This window comes from Pteronotus mesoamericanus, unplaced genomic scaffold (assembly GCF_021234165.1).
Source record: "Pteronotus mesoamericanus isolate MK-2021 breed Mesoamerican mustached bat unplaced genomic scaffold, CSHL_Meso_final contig_105, whole genome shotgun sequence".
Taxonomy (NCBI): Eukaryota; Metazoa; Chordata; class Mammalia; order Chiroptera; family Mormoopidae; genus Pteronotus; species Pteronotus mesoamericanus.
The window spans coordinates 18,903,849-18,919,250 of NW_026555006.1; the positions used below are offsets into that span (position 1 = coordinate 18,903,849).

The following is a 15,402-nucleotide window of genomic DNA, read 5'->3' on the forward strand; positions in this document are numbered from 1 at the left end:
TTTTTAATATAAGAATATAATACTATAAACTTCTACCAAGAACTGCTTTAGTTACAACCCACAACTGTAATTATTGATTTTTAAAATTTTCATTCATTTCAAAATATTCTTTAGTTTCCTTTGTGACTTCTTCTATAATGTGTGGCCTATTTAGATGAATGCTGTTCAATTTCCAAGAATTTGGGAGATTTCCTGATATCTTTCTGTTATTTATTTTTAGTTTAATTCTATTATGATCAGAAAATATATTTTGTACAATTTAAATTCTTCAAAATTTATTGAGATTTTATTTATTCCTCCGATATGGTCTACCATGGTGAATATTCTATGTGTACTTGAAAAGAATGTATATTCTGTTGCTTTTGCATGGTAAATTCTATGAATGGTAGTTAAGTATGCTTAATTTTTAGTGTTATTCAGATGTTCCATAGATGTTCTGATTTTTTTCATCTTCCTATTTTATCAGTTATTTAAAGAGAACTACTGATGTTTTCAGCTATAAACATCAATTTCTCTATTTCTTATTTCATTCTATCAGTCTTTGAGTCACATAGTTTGAAACTCTATTTTTAGGTACATAAATATAGAATTAATGACTTTTTGGTGAACTGAGCACTTTATCATTGTTATACTTCCCTTTACCCTTAGTAATATTCTTTCCTCTGGTTTGTACATTGACATTAATATAGTTACTCTTGCTTTCTTTTGGTTCATGTGTGAATGCTATATTTTTAATATGTTTTATCTTGTAACCTAAATATATTTAACACTGGGTTCCTTTGTATACAGCCGGTTTATTTTTATTTTTAATACAATCGTACAATGTCTGGTTTTAGTTTTTGTGTTTAGAATATATGTATAGAAAGTATTGTTATGGTGTCATTAGGATCTACTATGCTGCTAGATTTTCATCTATTTTTGTTTTTTTCTGTTTGGCTTATATTTGAGTTCCATGTTTTTAAAGATTATTTAAAATTTTTCTTCAATATTGATTTATTTACCTTCTTATTTTAATTTATTGTAATGATTACTTTTAGGTTTATTATATAGGGGTGTGCAAAATAAGTTCACAGTTGTTTGTAAGGAAAATAATACAATAATTAATAAATAATAACACAATAATAAACTGTTCATGTACTTACAACTATAAACCTACTTTTGCCCATCCCCAAATACATGAGGTCTATTCAGAAAAAGTCCAGCCATTGTTAATATAATGAGAACAGTTTGTGTGACATCGATGTAACCTGGCAGCCAGAGAGAGGACTGAAATGCACATGTATGAACAATAATGACTTCATTGTACTAGTCAATGGGGGCAGTAGATGCCATTGAGTGAACATGCATACTGTGTGACTGTCATATTCAAAATGACTGAATGAGTAGAGCAATGAATCTGTATCAAATTTTGCATTAAGCTTGAATATTACTTTGCAGAAACTATTCAGATCATTCAGAAATCTGCAGCTATGGGCAACGGGTGATTGGTAACTTCATCACAAAAACACTGCTGCTCATGAATCCATCTGGTACAGAGATTTTTTTTGTGAAATATCAAATCACACAGGTAACTCATTTCTCCCTACTACTGCTCAGATTTGGTGCTCTGTTGACGTCTGGCTTTTCCCAAAACTAAAGTTGTCTTTGAAAGGGGAGAGATTTCAGACCATTGATGAGATTCAGGAAAATACGACAAGGCAGATGATGGCAATACAGAGAACTGTATGAGGTCTCATGGTGCCTACTTCAAAGGGGACAGAGGTGTCATTGTCCTTTGTACAATGTTTCTTGAATGGTGTATCTTCTTCAAAAAATATCCCTATTTTTCATATTACATGGCTGGATACCTTCTGGACAGACTTCGTATCTTTAGTCACAGTCTACCTTCAAGTAAATACTATTCCTCTTTATACTCAGTATAAGAACACATAACAGTATACTCACAATATTTGCTGTCCACCTTTTGTGCTATTGTCATATCTATTTTAATTTTATATATGTTATAAGCCTACAACACACTGCGTATTTGTTTTTTGTTTGTTTTTTTACTTTAGAGAGTCAATAATTTTAGAGAGATTGAAAACATGTCTTTTTAAGTTGATCTTTATTTTGACCATTTCCTGGGTTCCTTATTTATTTGTATAGATCAAAGTCTGTCTGGTGTCATAATTATTTTTCTTAAGAAATTTCATTTCACATTTCTCATAGTTTATATCTGCCATTAATGAATTCTCTTTGTTTTTGTTTGTTAGAAAACCTGTTTATTTTTTCATCATTTTTGAATGATAGTGTCATGAGATATATGGTTGACAGTTTGTTTTCTTTTAGCACTTTAAAAATGTCAAACTATTTTCATATGGCAAGCAAAGTTTCTATCAAGATATTTGGTGCATTTCTTATCTTTGTTTTTTTCTATGTAATGTGGCCTTTTCTCTGGATAATTTTAATATTTACTCAATATCTTTTGTGCTCAGCATTTTGAGTATCATATGTTAGGTGTGTTAATTTTATTTTATTAATTTTTAAAATCCTTTTTGGGCTTTTCATGAGCTTCCAGAACATGTGGTTTTATATCTTTAATCTTTTTGAAGAATTTTCAGCCATTTTATCTTCAAGTATTTCTTCAATGCTTTTCTCTCTCTCTTTCTCTGTCTCCTGCTGGAATTACCACTACACATATGTTAGGCTCTGTGATAGTGTTCCAGAACTTCTTAGATGCTCTGTTCTGCTTTCTCTTTCTATCTCTTTCTCTGTGTATTTCTGTGTGTGTGTGTGTGTGTGTGTGTGTGTGTGTGTGTTAGTTTGAGTGATATCTAGTGATATCCTTGGTTTTGTTAAGTCTATTGATAAGCCAATTGAAGGCATTCTTAATCTCTGTAACTGTCATATTTTTCCCATAGCATTTCTACTTGATTTTTTTATTATCCTTTATATTTCCTCTCTACTCATGCTGAAATTTCTTATTCATGCATGTTGCCCACTCTTCCCATTAGATAACATATTAATCATAGTTATTTTAAATTCCCTCTCTAATAGATATGTTATATAGGTTATCGCTGAGTCTCATTCTATTGATTTAACTTAACAATTGATTATTTTTCTTAGCCTTTTGTGCTTCTCAAAATTTCTTATTGATTATTGAACATAATGCGTAGAGGAGCAGAGACTGAGGTTACTAGTATTCATGACTGGCAATGGGCACACTCTTCCTACTGCCAGGGCCATTTGTGTGGGATATTGAGTCTGTATAGTCAGTATATTAATTAAGTTTGTGTTTTATTATTGCCATGGTTCTGTGCAGTAAACCAACAGCTTTGAAGTTCTTTACCATGACCTTGTTCTTATCATGGGGGTGGTTTTTCAGAGCCTTTATCTCAACTTTCCTGCTTTACTGTAAGTTTTAGTGCTTCCCTCATTTCTGTCCATTCTCTTGTCCCTCCTCTAGTAGCCAGCTGCTATTGATTGTTTTTTTGGTGGTAGCCTGGTGAGGGAGTACAGGGGAGTTCTCTGTTGTCCTGGTTAAATCTCTATCTTAGGTAGTTTCCAGATTATGTTTGGAAGTTAAATGTCTTGTTTCCAACATTCAAGTGAGAGAAAGAGGCCAGAAGTTCAGCATCCAGTTTATATCTATTTGCTCATTTCTTCTGTTCTTGTTATGATATTCTAATTCAAAGATCATCCCCCCCAACACAAAAAATTCCTCCAGGATTCTGTGAGAGTGAAATACAGTCGCTTAGATGATCAGAGTCAAGAAACAGAAAGGATCTACCTTCTCCAAGCCAATTTTCAAAAATCCTCTCATTTTAGGTGTTTTCTCTCCACTTTCCTGTGCCAACAGTTTATAAAACCTGGGGGACATTTTGAATTGTAAATCAGGTTATTTTGTAGTGTTTCTCATGTTTTCCTTTTCAGATATGGTGTCAGCTTCCATACATTTGTTATTGTAGGCTTGTCTCCCATTTTCTCTGATTTTGTGTGTTTATATCTTAAACCTAAGCATGCTATTGTTATTTTAGTGGATTTTGGAGAGGGAGCCAAAGGAAATAGTTGTGTTTAAACTACCATATTTATAAAGAAGTCCTGTGACTGGCGATCTTAAAGTGATTCATCATTTTCATTTCTTATCAAGTTCCCCTATATGTAAATAAACTTTAGGGAGAGCCCAGATAACCCCATTAACATGGCCAGAAAGAGATGAAATGATGAAATTGTCTAAGATATGCAACTTATTTTGTAGCTTTGGGATACATGTGTTTTTCATGCTTTATTTTCTTATTAAGATTTTATGTACCTTGATGGGAAAGTTTATGTCTCATATATTTTTACAATACTTCTAACATCTTGTCTATTTCCTTAATTTCCATTTAAACTTTTAAAAATGTATTAAGCTAGGCTAAAATTCTAGTCATAAAATCCTATAAGTTTTATAGAGAAATTGTGCTACACAGAGATTATTTTTTGTTTTGCACTTACTTGAGGTTTATTTTTTTTCTATAAAAATGCCATCTGTTTATGAAAATCAGAAGGATCTATTTTTAGCAGGCTCTTAAACCTGAATGCATATAAAAAACATACTTTTAAATGTTATTTTAGAGTGAAGTTATACACTTTTGATAACAAAAAAACTGTCTCCTCTATTCTGTTTTCTCATAACGGTGTCAAAAAGTAATATTAAGAAGCTGCAGAGCTTTCTAATTAGAATTTTCAAAGTGGGCTTAGCCACACAGGGTCCAGATCACTTTTTTTATCTCATATTTATTTAGTGAGCTATTAAATACTCTAGATGACTTTAAAGAGCAAAAGTTCCTGTATGACCCAAGTGGTTGCTTAGTGCTACATACCTGTTGCCATCACAACAAGAACTCTAAATGTACAGGCTTATTCTCATTACTTTTCAGGGAACACCCTGAAAGTTAGACTGAAAACTTTTAAGGAGCTTAATTTCATGATTCTGAGGCTCAAAATCAAGATACTCTTGCTGTTGAATAAGTTTGTTTTGCTCTTATTTTATTACTGAGATTTTGACATGAGGCTACAGTCTAGGTCTTGGTAACTTCCCCAGAAACTGCATGATCAGTATCTTACTTCTCTCTACCTCCATTACTCTTTATTGCCCTAAGCTATGAAAAACGGTATTTATGACCCTGAACCATAATGGGTTCCTTACACCCTGCTACTATATTTTCTTGATATCAGCTGCTTTCCTGAAATCTGGGGATTCTGAGTTTTGCTTCACATTTTCCTTTCACTTTACTCTGACCATGAATAAGACATTCACTTGCAATTTATGACCCTATCCATGCTAACTACTGTTTCTTTGCTGCTATCTTATTTTTGAATTCTCTGTTCATCTTGCAGCAAGATCTGTCCCCCAGTTTAATGGTTGTGATTCATTCCATGTCATGAATTCTGTAATCATGTCTAGCCACTCCATGAGACAAAGCAATTGTTACTCTTTAGGGACTTTTAATCAGGTTGAGTAAACAGATTATATGCATTAAAAAGTATGAATAACAAGATGAACTGGAATATTGTCATACCTTATCTAGAATTTCCAAAAATGTTTTGCACAAAAACAGAATCATCTAATAATGCATTTCTCAGAATACACCCCTGTCATTACATGATGCATGACTGTATTTGTGTCCAAAAATATATTGACAACACTAATCTAAAGACCTAGTTTATTTCTTTGTCAATTTATGTCATCAAATTAGTGAAGTTTTCAGCCATTGTTTCTTCAAATATTTTTTTCTGCCACTTTCTCTTTTCCTCCTGGAACCTGCTTAATGGGTATGTTGGTCTGTTTGATGGCATCCTATGTGTCCATTAAGCTCTGTTTACTTTTTCTTATTCTTTTTTTCTTACTGCTCCCAAGACGTAATAATTTCACTTGTCTAAATTCAAGTTTTGTGATGCTTTCTTCTGCCTGTTCATTACGCTTTTAAACCTCTCCACTAGACTTTTCATTTTCAGTTATTGTACTTTTCATCTCTAACATTTCAGTCTGGTTCCTTTTCATAATTTACGTCTTCACGATATTCTCATTTTATTCATATATCACTTTCTTACTTTCCTTTAGTTACTTCTCCGTGTTTTTCTTTAGCTCTTTGAGCATATTTAAGACAGTTATTTTAAAGTCTTTTCTAGTAATGTTGACATCTGATCTGGGCTTCCTGAGAATGATTTCTGTCAATAAATTATTTGCCTCTGAGTGAGTCCTACTTTCTTGTTTCTTTTATGTTTCATATTTTTTGTTAAAAGGTGACATTTGAATATTGTAATGTAGTTACTCTGGAAGTCAGATTCTCCCCATTCTCAGAGTTTGTTTGCTTTTTTTTTTTGATTGTTGAAAGCTAGAGCAGTCCATTTGTTCAGTGAATTTTTCAAACTGTTTTGTAAAGATTATATTCCTCCCTGTTGGTAAGTAAAGTCTCTGTTCCTTTAGTCTGTGTCCTAATCTTTTGACAGAGATGTCCTTGAATGCTAAGAAATAAAAGACAAAGCAACAAGAAAACCACTCTTCTAGCTTATGCAGGCTGAGTCTGTGCTGGGGCACCCCAGTAACTAGGCAGGCTTTCAGTGAGCCTAGGGATTAGTCCAGACTGATAGCTTGGAGTCTTTTCTGAGCATGTGTCTCACCCTGAGAAAGTACATGACTTTTAAAATTTTCCATTTTTTTATTTTATTAAATTTATTGAGGTGACATTGGTTAATAGGGTCATATAGATTTCAAGTGTACATTTCTATGCTATATGGTCTACGTATTGCACTGTCTATATATTGCCCACCACCAAAAGTCAAATCATCTTCTGTCGCCATATATTTGGTCCTCTTTACCCTTTACTACTCTGACTCCCTTCCTCTGGTAACTACCATACTGTTGTCTGTCTATGAGTTTTAGTTTTATAATTCACCTATGTGTGAAAATGTATGGTTCTTTACTTTTTCTGACTGACTTATTTTTGCTTAGTATAATATTCTCAAGGTCCATTCATGTTGTTGCAAATGGCAGTATTTCATATTTTCTTATGGCTGATTAGGATTCCATAGTATATATGTATCATATCTTCTTTATCCAATCCTCTTTTGTGGGACACTTTGGTTGTCTCCATGTCTTGGCCATGAAAAATGGTGCAGTGAACATTGGGGCACATATATCATTGTGAATACATGCTTTTGAGTTTTTCAGGTAGGTACCCAGAAGGGAGATTGCTGAGTCATATGGTAACTCTATTTTTAGTTTTTTGAGGAGTCTCCATACTGTGTTCCATAGTGGCTGTACCAGTTTACATTCCCACCAGCAGTGAATGAAGATTCCTTTTCTCAACAACCTCTCCAACACTTGTTACTATCTGTCTTGTTGGTAATAGCCATTCTAACAGGTGTGAGGTGGTATCTCATTGTAGTTTTGGTTTGCATTTCCCCAGTAGCTAGTGAAGTTGAACATCTTTTCATATATCTGATAACCTAAACACTTCTTCTCAATATCCTAATTTCTCACTAAATTTCCCCTAGCTATACCTCCTGGGCTTTAGGCGACAATTGTATATCTGTACTGTATTCTTTTGTGCTAGGTGTCTGCACATTGTTAGTTTTCCCTGCAGCATTTTCAAGGGATGACCTCTGCTTTTGAAGACTGAGTTCTGAAATAGGCAAAACAGAAATGGGTGCTTTGTGTCAGTCTTTCACATAGCCCTCAGACATGTGAAACAAAATCTACACAATAATTTACAAGAAAGGTCTGCTCTACTCTCAGTCAGAAACCAAGGTCCTATCCTGGGAATACAAGCTGCCACCACTTCAAGCCTGCTGTCACAGTGGGCAGGAGTTGGAGCAAGGGCAAGTAACAATGCTGCAAGCTTTCCTACTCTTTTACAGTTGACTTTTTATTGGTTCAGCATTTGCTGGTTTGCTATAAAACTTTGACTGTTTTCTAGAATTATGACAAATTTGCTTTTGATGGCTTCTGCTTACCTTTTGATGGTTTTAAGGATATTAGGGCTTGGAGCTGCCTACTTCACCATTTCTTTAGAATATTAATCCCAAATAAGTATATCTAACGAAAGACATTACTGAACAGCTTCTCCCATATCTCAAAAATCTTTATTGTAAAAGAAGAGAATAAAGACAATGTATTTTAGTTATAAGGACTGGCCATAGCATAAATCATGATACATACTTATGAATAATTGGGTAGCAGTGAGGAGGCCAATTAGGTTGAACTGAAGGGTTGTATACTGAAGTATTGCAGGGGTGAGTGTTGGAATGCTGTAGACTGGAAGCCTTGTTACAAGTATGGTTACATGATAGAGGCTTACCAAACTTGTGTATTATAAAAAGAATCTGGAAATATGGCACAGGATAGAAATTAGTATAGAGAAAGTAGAGGCGAGTCATTGCGATGTTCCATTCTGTCTAATGCTTTTCATAAGAGTCATGTGGTGAGAGAAAATCTCAATGTTACAGAAACATTCCCAGCAGAAGTAGCACATGCCTGCAGTGTTGACTGTGGAATTTAGGTATGAAATATTAAAGATGTTAAAGGAAGGTGGATGACTCTTTTTCTGAAGTGAATTATTTATTTAATCCCCCAAACATATGGAAACTTAATTCCATTTGCTGTTGTTGTTTTATTTATATTAAATGACTTGAAGAATCGAGTAAGGCATCTTATACAACTAGCCCCTTTTTTCAACAAATCCTGTTGAATCAAAGGTTGTCAGACATAGTCATTATAAATGACAATGTGAGCTGTACTGTGAAGACACTGACTCATTTATTTCATTCATTGGCAGATCTTCAAAAGGGAAGAGAGAAATAAAGAAGTATGAAGGTTTGTTCATGTTTTTTCCTCTTATGCAATCTAGTTCTCTCTCAGTCTGTTTTTGGTTACTGTCAGATTGATTCCAGAGAGGCAGCATACAGTTAGATTTATCACATTTAGAAAAAACCTTTGTTGGATTTTGTAGCCTTGAAAAAAACTATATTTTGTTTTGAGCTTTTGATTTCAGATCAGTTAAACCCATGAAGGATGAGTTGGAAATACAGAAAACATGTCCAGAAGTAATTTTGATGGGGTTACTAAACTTTCCATTTTTGCTACAGAGAAGATAAAAATGATGCATTCCTAATTTAATAAAAGTGTAAGGGAACTGAGATATCTGTTGAAGAAAGACAAGCATTTCCATTTAAGTTGGCCACTTTAGAATGTTCAGATGAAAACCAATACATTTCAATTCTGGACTCTGTCATGGTTGAGACTTCTCAGTTGTCTCTAAAATAGAGTGATTATTTTGTTTTTATAGAGGGATGATGCACTGGTTTAATAAAAGCTGGATACAGAAGACATCAATAACAAAATGATAGTAAACTTGGTACCTCCTTTAGTCACTTAGAGATAGTGTATGTCACATATTTGGAACATGCTCAATGTCAGGCATTTTGATAGGTGCATATAAACAATGTTCCTATTTTAATCTCACAACATATCTGCAAGTATTATTATTACTAATTTTATACAAGAAGAAATGTTCCCATATCGTATAGTAAGGAATCTGAATCTGTGTTTATACTTTTCTAAAATCTTTTCTACTAACAAGAAGTGACAGGACATGATGTGTGAGAGCATAGTCTCTATCAGCTGCCAGCTTTAGGTCTTGAGAAAGAGTTTCCTTTACTTGAGGTAAACAGAACTGTGGTTCTCAGCAGAATATTTAGGCTCAGAGTAAAGCCCAAGGTTACTGCTGTAAGCTTCCCAGATCCTATGGGAAATCTGAGTGAGAGGACTTGGGAAATGTTCCCAGCTGACTCCATATTTCCATACATGTCAGGAAACAGTCAGTACCTGACAAAATGTGGGTTAAAAATAAATGCTAATGGTGATGGTAGAGCTGAAGTTCCACTAACAAAGCCATACAGAGGAGATGTTGACGTCTTTGAATTTGTAAGCTAAGCCCACGATTTTTTGTTCTTTCAGCTGCCTGAGAACCCCAAAGAAATTTTAGCTGAGGAGATACTTATTTATAAATTGATGTTTGATCTTTATTTCCCTTCTTTTTTTATTTCCTTCCTGTTAGGACTTTTGTGAGATTCAAAGCCAGAACCATTTGGATAAGACTACCATGCACTGGGATGGTCTTAAAAGGGAAACTTCTGGGACTTTAGTGAAGGGGAGGTTTATTTAAGACAATTACTAATTTATTTTAATTAATCATAGTAATTTCTTTCAAGTAATATCAAGTTACTTGAAAGAGAAGACTTTCCCACAGATTATGAAGAAAATGGAACAGATTTATTAGGAGCTGGTGGTCCCCATCAATGATATTTATGATAAAATGAACCCTGACATAGAAAAAGGTTATGAAAATATTTGTTTGGAATCAGAGTGTAAGCAAAAGGAATAAAGCTAAATTATAGCATATCAGTTTTATAAAGCAGTTTAGATTTAGCAGAATACAGAAAAGCAAGAAAATGTGCCACACTTAGGTCAAATTAAGGATGTTGAGTTATGTTACTAATGCATGCCACTTTAATTTTAACCTTATGTACCAAAATAGATTTTATTTTTTTAAAAATTATTGTTGTTCAACTACAGTTGTCCCCATTTTCCCTCATTACTCTCCCCTTTCCAACCTATCCTACTTCCCACATTCAATCCTCCCTCCACACCTGTTGTCTTTGTCCTTGGGTCCTGTGTACGTGTTCCTTGACTTGACCCTTCCCCTTATTTCCCCTGTTATCATCTTCCCTCTTCCCCTCTGGTTACTGTCAGTTTGTTATTTCCATGTTTCTAGTTCTGTTTTGAGCACTTGCTTGTTTTGTTCATTAGGTTCCACTTATAGGTGAGATTATATGGTATTCGTCTTTCACTGCCTGGCTTATTTCACTTAGCATAATGCTCTCCAGTTCCATCCATGCTGCGGCGAAAGGTAAAAGTTCCTTCTTTTTTCTGCTGCATAGTACTCCATTGTGTAAATGTATCAGTTTTTTGATTCACTCATTTACTGATGGGCACTTAAGCTGTTTCCAGCACTTAAAAAATATTTGTATATATGTATAGTTTATTAAGTACAGTCAATCCCATTGTTTTGGCTGCAATAAAACATTTTGAAGTAAATGGAATCTTGAAAATCTTGAAAGTGTATATATATATATATATGTATATATATGAAATAAAATTTTGAAGTAAATAGAATCTTGAAAGTAAAAATTGTATATCTATCTATCTATCTATCTTAGTGTGTGTGTGTGTGTGTGTATGCATATATATATGTTGAATAAGCCTTATTTTCCCCATGGATCTGAAATATCAATTTAATCATATATTACATTGTTAGTCAGATGTATATGTTAGTTTCTAGAATGCTCATTATATTTCATTGATCTACTTGATTATTTCTGTGCTGGTGTCATGTTGTTTTAATTGCTGAGACTTTATAATGGTTTTAAGTTTTTTAATATTTTATAATTGACTTTGACATTTAAAAAAATAAATAAAACCAATCTGCATTTTAAAAAGGAAGAAGAAATAAAGAAAGAAAGGAAGGAAGGAAGGAAGGAAGGAAGGAAGGAAGAAAGGAAGGAAGGAAGGAGATGGAACTCCTACCTTTTGCGATAACATAGATGGAACTGGAAAATATTATGCTAAAGGAAATAAGCCTGTTGGTGAAAGACAAATACCATATGATCTCACCTATAAGTGGAGTCTGTTCAGCAAAATAGACTAATGAACTAAATAAACCACAGGCATGGAAACATGGAGCAGACTGAAAGTGACCAGAAAGGATGGGGAAAGAGGACAATGGTGGAAAGAAGGGGAAGGGACTAGCCAAAGAACATGTATGAATGACCCATGGACATGGACAACAGAGTGGGAATTGACTGTGGGAGCGGGGTGTGGGGGAGGTGGGTGGAGGGGGTAAAGGGGGCAAATTGAGACAACTGTGATAGAATAAACATGATTTAAAAATCTTAAAAAATAATAAAACATAAAGTGCAATTAAAATTTTAAAAAAATAATAAAATATCTTGATAATTATTTTTCCTCTGGAAGAAATATCTGTATTGAGCTAGAGAGTGTGAAGTCATAATTTGGATTCTAATCTTAGAAAAACCATGATGTCTTATTTCTCTTACTTCTAACAATGAAGTTGTAGAGAGATACATGGCCCTTTTCTACTCTGGAGTAAAGGTGCTATAGAAATGCAGAGCATCAACCTGTTATTTCCCTGGTCCTGACCTGTGCTTCCCTCAGAATGTAAGAGGGAAAACTGAAGTTGGAGCTTATTGCAGCTGTGCTTTTCTAATCCATGAAAAACTTCAGCGCAATTTAAATAGCATAAATAACTTGAATAAGAAAAAGACACATAATGTGATCAAATAGCAAGTGGGGTTCTACCCCTTGCTGCCCAATAGGCAAACTCTGGAAGCAGAGGTTTGGTGAAAAAGATTGGGGTCATTTATACAAAGGCTACACAATTTTGGAAGAATAGCAGACTTCTGCCTCAGAGCCTATTCCCTCTAAAACACTCAAAAGAAAAATAACCCTGCCACCATTTACCAGATTAATTCCAGGCTGTGCCTGGAATTCCTTCTCCCATTTAAAACACCACCCTTTGGGAAATGCAGGTGGCTGCAGGACAATCATCCAGCCGGTTTAGCTGGTTCCAGGTGGCAGTCGGGCTTCAGGCACCTTTCTGGAGTCTGAGTGCTCACGGGAGTCCTACTTGGTGTGTGCTGCCCTTTCTTCTGCTCTGGCCCTCCAGCTGACCATCCTGTCCCTCTGGCCATCGGCTCTCCAGTGTGTCCTTGCACCTAGCTGAGCAGGACCAGGCAGCGCGGCTCCAGTCATCCATTCCTCTGCCGCTTCTAGTTCCAGGTCTTCCAGTCCCTGGAACACTGCCAGACCACGTGGTCTTCAGGGCCCGCTGGCCGGGGAAGCTCAGGCCCCCGACTCAGGGAGTGAGAGGAACCAGAAAGGACGAGACTCTGCCCACCTCCATTTAAATCTTTAGCCCCCAAATCCTATGAGCTCTGGAAGCAAGTGGGTTTTCTAGCCGATAATGGCTAGACTGGCAGGTCTACACTTCTCCTTGACCATCATGGCAAATTCCACAGTGCATGTGTTCTGTGACTTTTTCAGCCCATATAAATTCTGTGCAAGGTTTCTCCTGCTGTCACAAAAGGCATGCTAGTTCATTTACCTTTTCTCGGGGGTAGGGAAATCTCTCCTGCGCTGGCCGTGGTTTCAATCCCGCTGCCTCCAGTGCTTCTTGACCCTTCCATTCCCTAAGGAAGGAACACAAGCTCTCCCACGCCTCCACGGGGCCCCTCTCCTCTCCTGAGCAATCTTGCTAGATCCCCCTGTAACAATAATAGCTTCAAATATCAATGTATTTGATAATAACAAGGGAATATAAAACTGCCAACTTTTGCCTGGACAGATATAATTTCTTATCTCCTTCCCAGTGGAAAGGTAAAATCAAAATTATGGTTTACTGAGCTAAAACAGAGCCTGACTTGTGGGTTATGACCATGATTCATTGCTGAACTGCAGCTCTTCCTTCAAGCAAGACCCGGTGCGGTTCACCACTAACTCACCCAGCAGTCACCTTTACAACTGAAGTACAGATGGAGGCGGAAAGCTACGGTGCCTCCAGGAAATATCAGATGATTTGAGTTGTAAGCAATTCCTGTTATCTAGCTCAGAGAAAAGTGGTAACCACAGACATTAAATATAAAAATTTAGTTACAATTTTAGATTGCCAGACAGGAAATGGAGAAAGTTTCTGGCTATACACCTCTGCAAAATGTAAAGAGATACATAGATTATTAACTATGTAATACCTAGTCTATTGCTTTGAATTTACAACAAATGTTTTTCAAGAAGACATTGATGGGTCTTCCCCCCACCCCCAACTTGTTTGGTGAATATATATGGAATGTTGCTCCAAGTAGAAGTGCTTCTTAAATAGCAAGATCTGGGCAATAGTCACAACCACTCTGTCTCCATTACAATATTAAGGCACAGACTATTCTAGCTCTAGGGCATCCGGCCTCAGTTTGCTGACCTGAGGAGGAGGAGCCTGCACTGCTTCAAGCCCTTTCATCCAGAATGCTTCAGTGGGAGCATTTTATAAGGAAGTCATTTTTTTTCCCTTAAGGTCACTTAGCAAGTATTGCTCCGTGTATAAACCAATATTTGCATGTAACTGTCACAAATACTCAACCCTACTGCGGACCATATTAAAGGAAACTTGTAGAACACATGTGTGCTGTGTGGCTATAAAACGTCTATAAAAGAGGAGTTGTCAGTGTCCGTATCTCAGGGAATCGTAAAATACCTCTTTCCTTCCTCTCCTATAATGAGCCCATTGACATTTTCTTGCCCTGCTTTACAAGAAACTTGAGATTGTGCGTGTTTCACAAAAAGCTAAATATTGGCCTAAAGACTGCACAAGAGAAAGAGACATTGGCAATTTTCTAACCTTTGTTGCTAAGAAAACACAATAATATGGCTGTTTGTGGAGTTACGGTCAAAAGCCATTCCCTGCCTTGTCACTTACAATAACATGATCTTTGGAAAACTACTCAACTTTTCTAACTGTCAGTTTTCCTGCCTGGAAAATAAAAAGAAATAATAGCACATACATCTTAAAGGCGCTGTGAGGGTTAAACAAAATACTGTATACTGAACATATTACATATTATTTCATTTAACTTTGAAGTTACTCTGTGAACTGAAACTATTACTATTATTTCTCATTCTATAGATGAGGAAACTAAGTCATAGAGAAATAATTAAAATTAAAATTAATTAAAATTCCCAAAGCCATGTTGTTAAAAGTATAGGACATGGTATTCACACTCACTACCTGACATTAGGTCCTGGACTCTTCACCACTGCATGACATTCTTTTCTAAGTATTTCTAGTGAGAAAATATTTAAGTCCTTGTCAGAACTCTGTTGCATAATCTTTGTAGTTGTGATATATATGTAATTTGGCCTAATATAATTGTATGGAAACCTGTCCCCATACAATTTTTATGCTATACTACAGTTTCAGCCATTTTTAGTGAAAATTTTGGTTATTTTAAAATCACAGATCTAAAAATCTTCACAAGTATTTTTACAGTTTTATAGCTAACAGATAAATTCCAAAGGATAATGTACTTGCAGTGAAGGTTTTGGAGCTCAGGATGGGCAGAGCAAATTAGAAAATGAGTTTTCCTCTGAGTCTTTTGTAGTTACACACAAATTCACAAATGTTAATCCAGCTGCTATCTATTTGAACTTGCTAATAGAGTTGCAACCTTCCCTCAAGCCAATACCAGAAAATTCCAGTCAAAAATAAAATTAGCCCTGCAGGAACTGGCAGCTTAATAGCTTAGTGCAGTGGG

General features: G+C 35.5%; 1 pseudogene; it reads right to left on the reverse strand.

Moving 5' to 3' along the window:
- The window catches only part of LOC129069475 (S-adenosylmethionine decarboxylase proenzyme-like), a 29,576-nt pseudogene extending 16,289 nt beyond the window's left edge, over positions 1-13,287 (reverse strand).
- Positions 13,288-15,402: the final 2,115 nt, after the last annotated feature.